We start from the raw sequence: 11233 nt of genomic DNA, 5'->3' as shown, positions 1-11233 counted from the left end.
ACAGTTCTTGATCCTCCTATCCAGCGTACTGGGTGGTGGGAATAATGCTATGTGCAGCAAGTCCATCTGAATGGAAATTCACTAAGTAGGCAACCCAAACTGGTCTACAGTTCTTGATCCTCCTATCCAGCTTACTGGGTGGTGGGAATAATGCTATGTGCAGCAAGTCCATCTGAATGGAATTATAAAGTAAATTAATCGTCTTGCTTTGAAAGAAGTGAAAGCTGAATTGAAATGATAAATGTCCGTGACAGTAGAAATGTGTTTGGCATCCAGTAGGATGTGATATAAAGCAGATGGACAATTCTCCCAGCTCACCAGGTACTATCCGAACCTACAACTACTTAAACCTAAAACCCATTTGGTCTCTACTTCATTCTACAGGCAAGCCTCATATTCATCCTCTCCAGTATTCAGCTGTCTCAACTGTTCAATCAGTTCCTCCTACCCCAAATTCTCTTTGGCTTTTGCCTTCCTAATTGGATATCCTGGGTATAGACTGATTCTTCCTTGAACTACAGCTACCAGAAAAAATAACACCAACATACCATTCATGAACACAAATGATGTTTCTTACATTGAGAGTATCTCTCAGTTAGCTTGATAATTCAGAGTGAATCAATCAGAACTCAGGTAGATCTCTAGATGACTAATTCATACATCATTCTTTGCATTAGATTCATTGGCTTGCTTTCTCTTCAATGTACAGTTTTATTTATCTTATGAAAAAGCACATTATGGCTTTTTACCACTGGAGCTTAGTAGTAAAGGTGCATACTAACCATTCATAAGGCCCTGGAGTCAATCCCAAACATCGAAGAAACAAAACTTACAAGAAGATGGTATGTTTTCATTGGATGCATGTGGGAAGAGGAACTAAACATAGCAAAAATAATTTCCTATATTGGATCCCCAAGTCACCTAATATAGGACAAATTTAAAAGCTAAACTACTCACCAGTTGCCTCCATATCATAACCCAAACTCTTATAGTGACCAGGTTGATTTCTTATAGTTATCCACACAAATAAGTGATAACTGTTCTTGTACAAAAGAAGCTAGAGTTTTAAAAATTAGGGGTAAAATGAGGGAGAAAGACATGAACATTAGAAACTCAAACGATATGAACTCAGACAGCTGTGATACCAAGAGAATTGTCATTTGAAGTAATGGCTCTGTTTTACTTTATGTAAACTGGTATTTGATTATACAAAAATAGTTAAAGACTTGAAACTACAAACTAAATAATAGAAAAGCACATCCCTAAATTGTTTGATTTATGAACAGCATATGGATCTAGCTGACTTACTGTGTTTATCTTCCCATATCATGTCCTATGAGGAATTTCACTAATGGATATCACAGACTTTCAAATTAAAGATGTTTGTAGTCTGGGGGCTGGAATGCTGGCTCATTGGTTAAGAGCACTAGCTGATCTTCCAGAGGACCTGAGTTCAATTCCAAGCACCCAGATGGAGGCTCACAATCACCTGTTAGTCCAGTTCCAGAGGATCCTATGCCCTCTTCTGGCCTCTGCAGCACTATACATACATGTTGCACAGCCATAAATGCAAGCAAAACCACCATACACCTAAAATAAAGGTAAAAGGAAAGATGTTTATGCTTTATAAGTAAGTACTATATTACAGACAAGAGGACATCAGATAATACTTTCTAATACTCTTGTGGGGAAAGAAAATGAATGCATAGATTTTTCCTAATATAAATTCTGGAAATCCTTAATATATAATTGAAAAACCGAGAAACATAATTAATTACCAGAGTAGATTTTCGACTTCATTCCAGTAGATGAGTCCTGTGCTTGTTCCAGTGATGGCTGTAGGGTTAGAAGAAAGGCTCACCATGCTGGAGGGAAGCACACCACAATGTGAAGAAGGGAGGATATTACAGAAGTCCAAAACAGGGAAGACTCAGATGGAAGATCTCAGGAGTAGCTTTGAGGCCCATTAGCTACTCATGCTTAGGCACCGGTGAATTTCTTCAATGTTTAAATTTTGCCTGGACTATTGAAATATTGTGAGGTCAGTAAAGTAGTTGAGAATTAACGTTTGCATTTCTCACATTGTATTTTTTGTAGCAACTATTGTTACTTTATTTTATAAATATGAGGATATGGTTAGTCCTCCCCCTTCCATGACCTTATGCTGGTTAGTTTTTGTCAACTTTACACTAGCAAGAGTGATCTCAGGAAAAAGAAATCTCAATCAAGAAAATGCCTCCATCAGATTGGCCTGTAGACAAATCTGTGGATCATTTTCCTAATTTATGGTTGATGTGGAAGGTCACAGCCCTTTGTGAACCATGTCACCCTTGGGGAACTGAGCAAACCGTAGAGAAAAATACCATTCCTCCATCTATGGTCTCTGCATCAGTCCTTGCTTCCAGGTACCCAGCTTGAGTTCCTGCTCTGACTTCCATTTATTATGTTTATGATGTTTGTTTATGCTGCTGTATGATATTTATGATCAGTTGTAATGCAAAAAAGACCCTTTCCTCCCTAAGCTGCTTTATGTCATGGTATCATCACAGTTGGCAAGACAAAGTCAAATAAGACTCTCTAGTCAGCCAAAACCCACCCCACATTCCTTCTTCAAAACCAGCTATGCCTCTTTTAAGTTCTGTCCCAAGCACAGAGATTTGGGCTAGCATGAACTTTTAATTTTACTTTCATGACTTTCTATGTATACAGTGCTTCCTGCCAAGTAGTTGGACCATTAACTATAAACCTATCCTGTACCACTGAGGGCTGCCCTCTAGTTGACCGTCTGCACCAGTGAAAGGCGCTGTTGTGAAGACATGCCCCCTTGCCCTGAGCTGCCATTTCATGCCAAAGGATTTCCAAGGGTGAGCCTATTATATAGCCACAGCCACTGCATTCACCCATTTGAGTCATATTTTGGCTCAAAGCCTAATGGAAGACCCAGTCAATACTGAATTCAGATGAATTTGTTCTTCAACATTTCTAAAGAATACTTTTATAACAAGGATCTACAGGCAATAAGTATCAGTGTAGTTGACACTTAAAATATCAAATATCAGAACACATAGCATTTGGTTTACGTAATGTATTACAAGAAAAAAAGGCCTATGTAAAGTCAATTTCTTTTATCTTGCCACTGACTTCATTCCAAATTCATTTGTATTTTCTGCTGGCAAAAGTTTGACCACTGTACATAGATGTGCCTGTAATTAGTAGTGCAGCAATTCACATAAAAATCAAGTATTTAAAAGAAATATATTTTTTTCTGATAAAACATTAACCAGGCCTTCAAAACTACAATAATGCAACCAACCAAAACACTTTAAAATAAAACTGGACAATTAACTATGGTATATCAGGAGAAATCAAATGCTCTGTGTGCCTCACACATTACCATTTCTAAAGAAAAGCTGTGATGCTCACAAACTCCCCAGAACAGAGTACTGCAACATTTCAGATGCTACTTAGATCTACTTTGTGTGTATTTAAACACAAATTTAAGAAATTGGTCTCTAAGCATTTGCTTTTCAAAGACTTTCCACTGACTGCTGCTAACTTGCTGTGTTACCTTGGAATTCATTTCGAATCTCTGGTCTGTTTCTCATTTACGTAACTGTTCCCTCTTAATATTCTGTAAAGATGATATAAAAAAGCAAGAAAGAAGTCCAATTTTGTTTCCACTATATCTATATTTAGGTGCCACAGTGGAACACCATGGATAGATGGATTGGCAAGCCTTTGTACTGGCTTCCAGGCATCTGAGATGGACACAAAGCTGAATTAGAAATAGTCTGTCTACTACACAAACTCGTACAAAGCTCAGATCCTTTCATCACAATGTAGTCCCAGATACATCACTTCAGTTTGAAATTCTCACTGGATCAATCTATCATTTCCTTTTTTAAAGTTTTTCTGTTTACTTTGTGCTCAAATGATGGTGGTGGTGGTGGTAGTGGTAGTGGTGGCAGTGTCGTTTGTGGTGGTGATTTTAAATGACTCATGTACTCCAATGTGCATGAATTTTGTCTATCAGAGGTCAAATCCATCATCATCTTTTTCTATAAAAGCACAAACATTCTCTTTAATATGCCTGGGCTTATTCACCTCATCAGAACACTGTGGATATCAGATAGAAAAGAGGGAGTGGCTTGCAGAGTGTTTCTGAGAATCCCTTTCTTTGGCTGGCATCCAAGAACTCTGTCATTCTTCAGGTGGTGGCACATGTTGGTTGGTTTGTCGTCGCAGCTCTGTCTTGTTCAAATGTCATCTCTGCCTCACCATACGTGTAAGCTGGTGCCTTTGCTTCAGTTTTCATGTTATCATAATTAAGTGATTTATCACAAACATGGCTCATGTATGTCATTCTCTTTGTCTTCTACAACTGTATCTTCACATTGTCTCCCTGCAGGATTGATCTGGAAATTATCAGTCTTTCTTCCTCGATTATGAAGAACAATTTATTTTAATGTAAAACCTTGACTGTAGCTATCACTCAGACCTTGAGGGAGGGAGCTCACTTTCTGATCTATAGATTGCCTCTGTGTGATTTCCAACAGCCACAGGAAACATCATTCTAGAAGCTTCTAGCAGTTTTGATTACCTGCCAGCATTTATTCCCTCCATCTCCCTTGTGGTCAGGCTGTTCAGATTTTGACAAGCCTTCTTACTCAAATGCACTCCGTGGGCCAACAACTCTCAATATCACCTGGAAACTCACTACAAAACAAATAAAAATAAATAACAAACAATCAAAAAATTACAGGGCCTGTCCCAACTGAGTCAGAACTACAGGTAACCCATGTCCCTTGTCAAGTAAACTTCAAGATTTCACATAACTTAGTGGCAAGCCAGTTTCACAAACAATTTCATAAAAAGTCAGTTTCAGATGTGCAAAATCCTAAGATTATTCAACCAGTATTACTATGGGATTTTTAATTTTTTGCTTATTGGCATTCCTCATAACACATGTCAAATAGGTATATGGAGTCAAAAAAAAAAAGCCTGTCTGACTCCTGAGAATGTCTTGAAAATGGTGACAAATAAGCCTAGGATTAGTGTAACCAACCCTTACATAAATCAACACTAATCATCACTCATCTGAATACTGAAAACCGTGTTTCAGATCTGAGAAATTGTCAGATTGGGAGGACTCGTCTAGAGGACACCACTCTCGAAACACCACTCATCTGAACAACTGAGCTGAATCCAGTTTGGTTTAGTTTGCTTTGCTTTGCTTTGCTTTGCTTTGCTTTGCTTTGCTTTGCTTTGCTTTGCTTTGGCTCTAATTACTATGAGGTTCAATTATATTATGAGGTCTCAGTGGGTCTCAGAAGCATAAAAGCAGACCCTGTAACCACACTACCCTCTGAAGGTCATCTTAACCTTTAAGAACGCAAGTGAAATGTATTATTATTTGTTGTAGGTGGGAAACTGTGGCCAGAAGAACAAAACTGGATCATACCACCCTGTGTTAAGAAATATTTATACATTTTAAAGGGGTAAAGGGAGTTCTCTTCTCTTCTCTCGTCTCTCTGAACGCACAGCCTTCTCTCTCACCCCAGCCCCACCCCAAGGCAACTACCTTGGCCTCAATCCTTGAGGTCAGTGAACTTGCCCAAGTGTACCTTCTCAATAAACCTGCCTTTGATTATATCTAAAGTGAAGGAGGGTGGGGGTAGAGAGTCAATAAATTCTGGAAGAAGCTAGAGTAAGAAGTGTTGGGACCATTTCTCCCTGCCTGAGCAACTCAACTGGTCTGTTGAGTTCATTCAGTATAATAACTGTGGAGCCTGTGAATACATTAAAGGCTTTAGATTTCCAGAAGACTTAGAAAGTAAAATGTGGTTAATTATAGCTTATTTGAGCTCTTAGGGTATTATTCACAGCTAGAACATTAATAACTGCATTTATGGGGAAAATAGAAAATGTCCATGTACACTTAGGCTCAGAAAAGTTATGAGATTACCTTAGAGTTATACCATAGACTCATTCTTGGTATAGAAGTACCCTACAGCAATCATAAAGGTTTAGAAAAATTAGGTTGTTTTGATTTTATGGTTTATTTTAATGAAATCTCACCAACAAGAGGGGGATACAGGACCAGGTATTGGGTGGAACATGAGTGAAGCCCTGAAGGCCAGCAGAAAGAATGGATATATGCAACTTCAAGGGCAGGGAGGGTGTGGGACCATGTAGAGGTGAGAGACTCTCAGGACCCAAACAGATGAACCTTAGATGAAATGCCCAAAAGTGGAAAGAGAGAACTTGTAGAGTCCACCTCCAGTAGAAAGACAGGGCACCAAGTAGAGGGATGGGGTTGCCATCTCACAGTCAAAAACTCTGACCCAGAATTGTTCCTGTCTAAAAGAAATGCAGAGATTAGAGATTAGAGAAGAGAATGAGTCAAAGGTAGTTCAGTGACCAACCCAATTTGGGATCTATCTCAAGGAGTGGCCCCAAGGCCTGAAAATATTACTGATGCTATAATGTGCTATAATGTGTCACTATTACTGACACTATTACTGCTATAATGTGCATGGTTAACCTCAAAGAGGCCCAACAAGCATCTGACTGAGACAGATGCAGATACTTATATCCAGCCATTGGACTGAAGTCAGGGACCCCTGTGGTTGAATTAGGGAATGACTGGAGGAATTTGAGGAGGAAGGCAAACCCATAGGAAGATCAGCAGTCTCAACTAACCCCAACATCCTCCCCACCCCCAACCTCTGAGATCTCTTAGACACTAAGTCACCAGCATACATGAGCTGGTCCTGACCCTTCACCCCAACACACATACAGCAGAGGACTTCTTGGTCTGGCCCTGATGGGAGAAGACTCACCTAAACCTTGAGAGACTTGAGGCCTCAAGGAGTGGGGAGGCCTGGTTCGGGGGGGGCATCCTCTTGAAGACAGGGGGAGGGGGAATGAGATGAGGAACTGTGGGAAGGCAAACAGAGAAGGGGTAACAACTGGACTGTAAAAGAAAATGTGTATAAACACAATGAAAATAGAAGATTTATAAAATAAATCAAAGTAAACAAGCTTAAAAGCAGAAAACCTGAGAAAAAAATTAAAGAGAATATTCAAACACAGATTTGATACATCTGAAGAATCAAGGAAAACAAGGTAAATCAAGGGAAACTATCAAGCCTGCAAAAAAGAAAGAAGAAAGATTGAACAGAAGTGACCAGAGCTAAGAGACTTATGTGACAAGTGAATCAATAAATACATTACAAGTTCTATTGTGGTTGGGTTACCTCACTCAGGATGCTATCCTCCAGATACATCCATTTGCCTAAGAATTTCATAAATTCATTGTTTTTAATAGCTGAGTTGAGTTACTCCATTGTGTAAATGAACCACATTTTCTATATCCACTCCTCTGTAGAGGGACATCTGGGTTCTTTCCAGCCTCTGGCTATTAAAAATAAAGCTGCTATGAACATAGTGAAGCATATGTCCTTATTATCAGTTGGAACATCTTCTGGGTATATGCCCAAGAGAGGTATTGCTGGATCTTCACTTGATATGCACTCACTGATAAGTGGATATTAGCCCAGAAACTTAGAATACCCAAGATACAATTTGCAAAACACTAATAAAATCAAGAAGAAGGAAGACCAACACGTGGATACTTCATTACTCCTTAGAATAGGGAACAAAATACCCATGGAAGGAGTTACAGAGACAAAGTTTGGAACTGAGACCAAAGAATGGACCATTCAGAGACTGCCTCAACCAGGGATCCATCCCATAATCAGCCACCAAACACAGACACTATTGCATATGCCAACAAGATTTTGCTGAAAGAACCCTGATATAGCTGTCTCATGTGAGGCTATGCCAGTGCCTGGCAAATACAGAAGTAGATGCTCACAGTCATCTATTGGATGGAACACAGGTTCCCCCAATGGAGGATCTAGACAAAGTACCCAAGGAGCTGAAGGGGTCTGCAACCCTATAGGTGGAACAACAATATGAACTTACCAGTACCCCCAGAGCTCATGTCTCTAGCTGCATATGTAGCAGAAGATGGCCCAATTGGCCATCATTGGGAAGAGAGTCCCCTTGGTCTTGCAAACTTTATATGCCCCAGTACAGGGGAATGCCAGGGCCAAGAAGTGGGAGCTGGTGGGTAGGGGAGCAGGGAGGGGGGAAGGTATGGGGGACCTTTGTGATAGCATTTGAAATGTAAATGAAGAAAATATCTAATAAAAAAGAACAAAAAAGATAGATAGATAGATAGATAGATAGATAGATAGATAGATAGATAGATAGATTACGAGAATCCAAGAACAGATAAAGAACAGAGAATATTGAAAAGTTATTAAAAGTATCACAAAGATAATGAAAGACAAGTATGGTTGGGAATATCCAAGAAATTCAATGAATGCTGTGTAATAGAAACTCAAAAAACAAGAGTTAAACAATCAGAACAAACAGAATGATGTGATCAGTTAGAATTGAAGTGATTCCAAACAGAACACTAGCCTGATATAAAGACTGTGATGTGGACCAGTAAAATGGAGTAGAGACCCCAGAAATAAACCTTCACAGCAATAGTCAGGTACCAACATCATTCAAGGCAATAGTTCAGAAAATTGGCATCAGAAAAACTAGATATCTAAAAGCAAACATAGGAGTTTGATGCTTATGAATACCATATTATTTTCTGGTTAACTAAACTAATTATTGCAAAATGGATCAGAGAACTAACTGTGAGTTGTAGAACTACAAAATTCTTGGACGAAAATATATGAAGTAGGAAACATAATACAATAAATTTCATAGTAGTATTTTGTAACTGACATCAAAGTCCCAAAAAATGGACAAATTGGACTCCATACAAATATTTTAATTTGAATATCAAATAATAGTATCAACAGAGTTAAAAGTAACCCACTAAATGAAAGAAAAATGTAAAAATTATACTAAAATATTAATATACAAAATGCATAGATAACACCTGAAAAAATGACAACATAAAGCTAAGCAATCTAATTTTAAAATGGGGGAGTGGGGCCCTACGGATATATAGCTCAGTGAAATGATGCTTTCTTTGTGTACACAGAGACCAAGGTTCAACTTCCAGTCAACAAGAAAACAATAAAGACATGAAACAAGATTTTAATATGAATTTTCAAAGTATATGTACATATGGCCAATAAGAATATTGAAACACTATTATCAATAATAATTAGGAATAAGCAATGTCAAGACCACAGTGGAAACCTAATTCACACGCATTTACACAGCTATCACATAGACTGAAAAGGACCAGGAGGAGCAATCACCAAGGGTTGGTTGTAGGTGATGAGACCGAATTCCAACCCTTAAATTGACTTAAAGGAAACTGTAAGTAGAATAGGCACTATGAAAATAAAGTATGCCAGTTTTTCAAAAAAAAAAAACACACAGAAAAAAGCAATCCTATTTCTGAATATATAAGGAAACTCTGGAAACAGGACCTTACTTTTGGTATTAGAGTCATTCTGGCTTTGTAGGAGTTCAGAAATGCTCTTCTGTCTCCTGTTTGTTTATTTCTTTAACATAAAAAGTATTGGTTGTAGTCTTGCTTTGGACGCCTGGCACAATTCTGCTGTGATGGCATCTGTGCTTGGGCTTTTTTATTAGTTAGAAAACTCGTTTTCACTTTTTTATGTCTACTTCTTTGTTACATTTGTTGTGATGCTTTGCATATGCTTCATGAAAGTAGCAATATTAGAAGGTGTGGCCCTCCTGGAAGAGGAATAGCCTTGCTAAAGGAAGTGTATCACTGTACGAGTGGGTTTTAAGGTCTCCTCTATGCTCAAGTTTTGCCAGGTTCAGTAGAGAGCCTCCTCTAGGCTGCCTGATGAAGACAGTCCCCTTCTGCTTGCTACCCTTGAATCCTCCTGCACCAAGTCTGTCTGCACACTGCCATGCTTCCCACCATGATGATAATGGACTGAACCTCTGAAACCATTTTCTTTTCGTCGTGGTGTCCCTTCACAACAATGAAACCCAAACTAAGACATTTATGTTTGTGTGGTTATAGCAGCAATTTCAAAGTACTTAAATCCCGGAATCAAGCCATGTTCACAGACAGATGAACAGGTATACAAACTTTGGCATATACATGTGGCCTTAAAAGGAATGGAAGTTGTGATAAATGTTGTATGTAAGTGGAGAACATTCTATTAAGGGAAGTTGGTCACAAATTGAAATGAAATGCTATGTGGAACCACTTATGTGAGGAGCTTAAAATAGTGAAAATCATATAGACAGAAGGCAGGATGACATTTTTTAGGGACTGAAGGTATTTGGGGAATGAGAAATGCTATTTAATGGGTGTAGAGTTTCAGCTTGGGAAAATGAATAGTCATGAACACAGTGTTGATAATCTCACATTTTATCTCAGACAGTTTGCAGAAGAAGACAGACAGTCTTTCTAAGTAGCTCAGGTTGGCCTGGAGCTCCTTATGTAGCCCAGGCTGCTCCCAGGTTTGTAAATTTCCTGTCTTAACCTTCCAGCTACAGAATTACATGCCTGAGCTACCATAGCCAACACTGATTATAGCTTTTTAATATATTAATAATATGGTAAATTCTGGGGTCTGGAAAAATACTGTCCCAGTTAAAAGCACTGGCTATTCTTCCAGGGAACATGAGTTCAATGTCCAACACCCACATGCTGGCTCACAACAGTCTCTAAACCAGTTTCAGGCCATTGTGGGAATTAAATGCATGTGGTGCACAGACATGCAGACATGCAAAACATTCATGCTCATAATATAAAATGGGAAAAGGACAAATTTTATTGTGGGATGTGATGTTTACCAGAGTACCAAAGGAAAAAAAGAGTGGAGATGAAGGAAGAAGAGGAACAGGAGGTAGCAAAAGAGGAAGGAGGAAGAACAGGAGGAGGATGGGCAAAACGAGAGACATATGAGGCCCAAGAATTAGATATTTCCTGGCCTTTCTTCTGACCTAGGCTGGTGAAAGTAAACAAATAGATGTGGTGAATAAACAACCCTCTGCACATCTTTATACATGTAATTGTCTTAGCACTTCTGAGGCAATAAATGAAAGCATTTGCAAAATTCCTTTGCAAAATTCTTCTCTCTAAGATCTTAGCTGCATATGTATCAGAAGATGGCCTAGTCAACCATTAGTGGAAAGAGAGGCCCATTGGTCTTGCAAACTTTATATGCCTCAGTACAGGGGAACCCCAGGACCAAGAAGTGGAAAT

The sequence above is a fragment of the Mus caroli genome, chromosome 13 (genome assembly GCF_900094665.2).
Source record: "Mus caroli chromosome 13, CAROLI_EIJ_v1.1, whole genome shotgun sequence".
In the NCBI taxonomy this organism is placed as follows: Eukaryota; Metazoa; Chordata; class Mammalia; order Rodentia; family Muridae; genus Mus; species Mus caroli.
Note: the sequence above shows the minus strand (reverse complement) of the source record.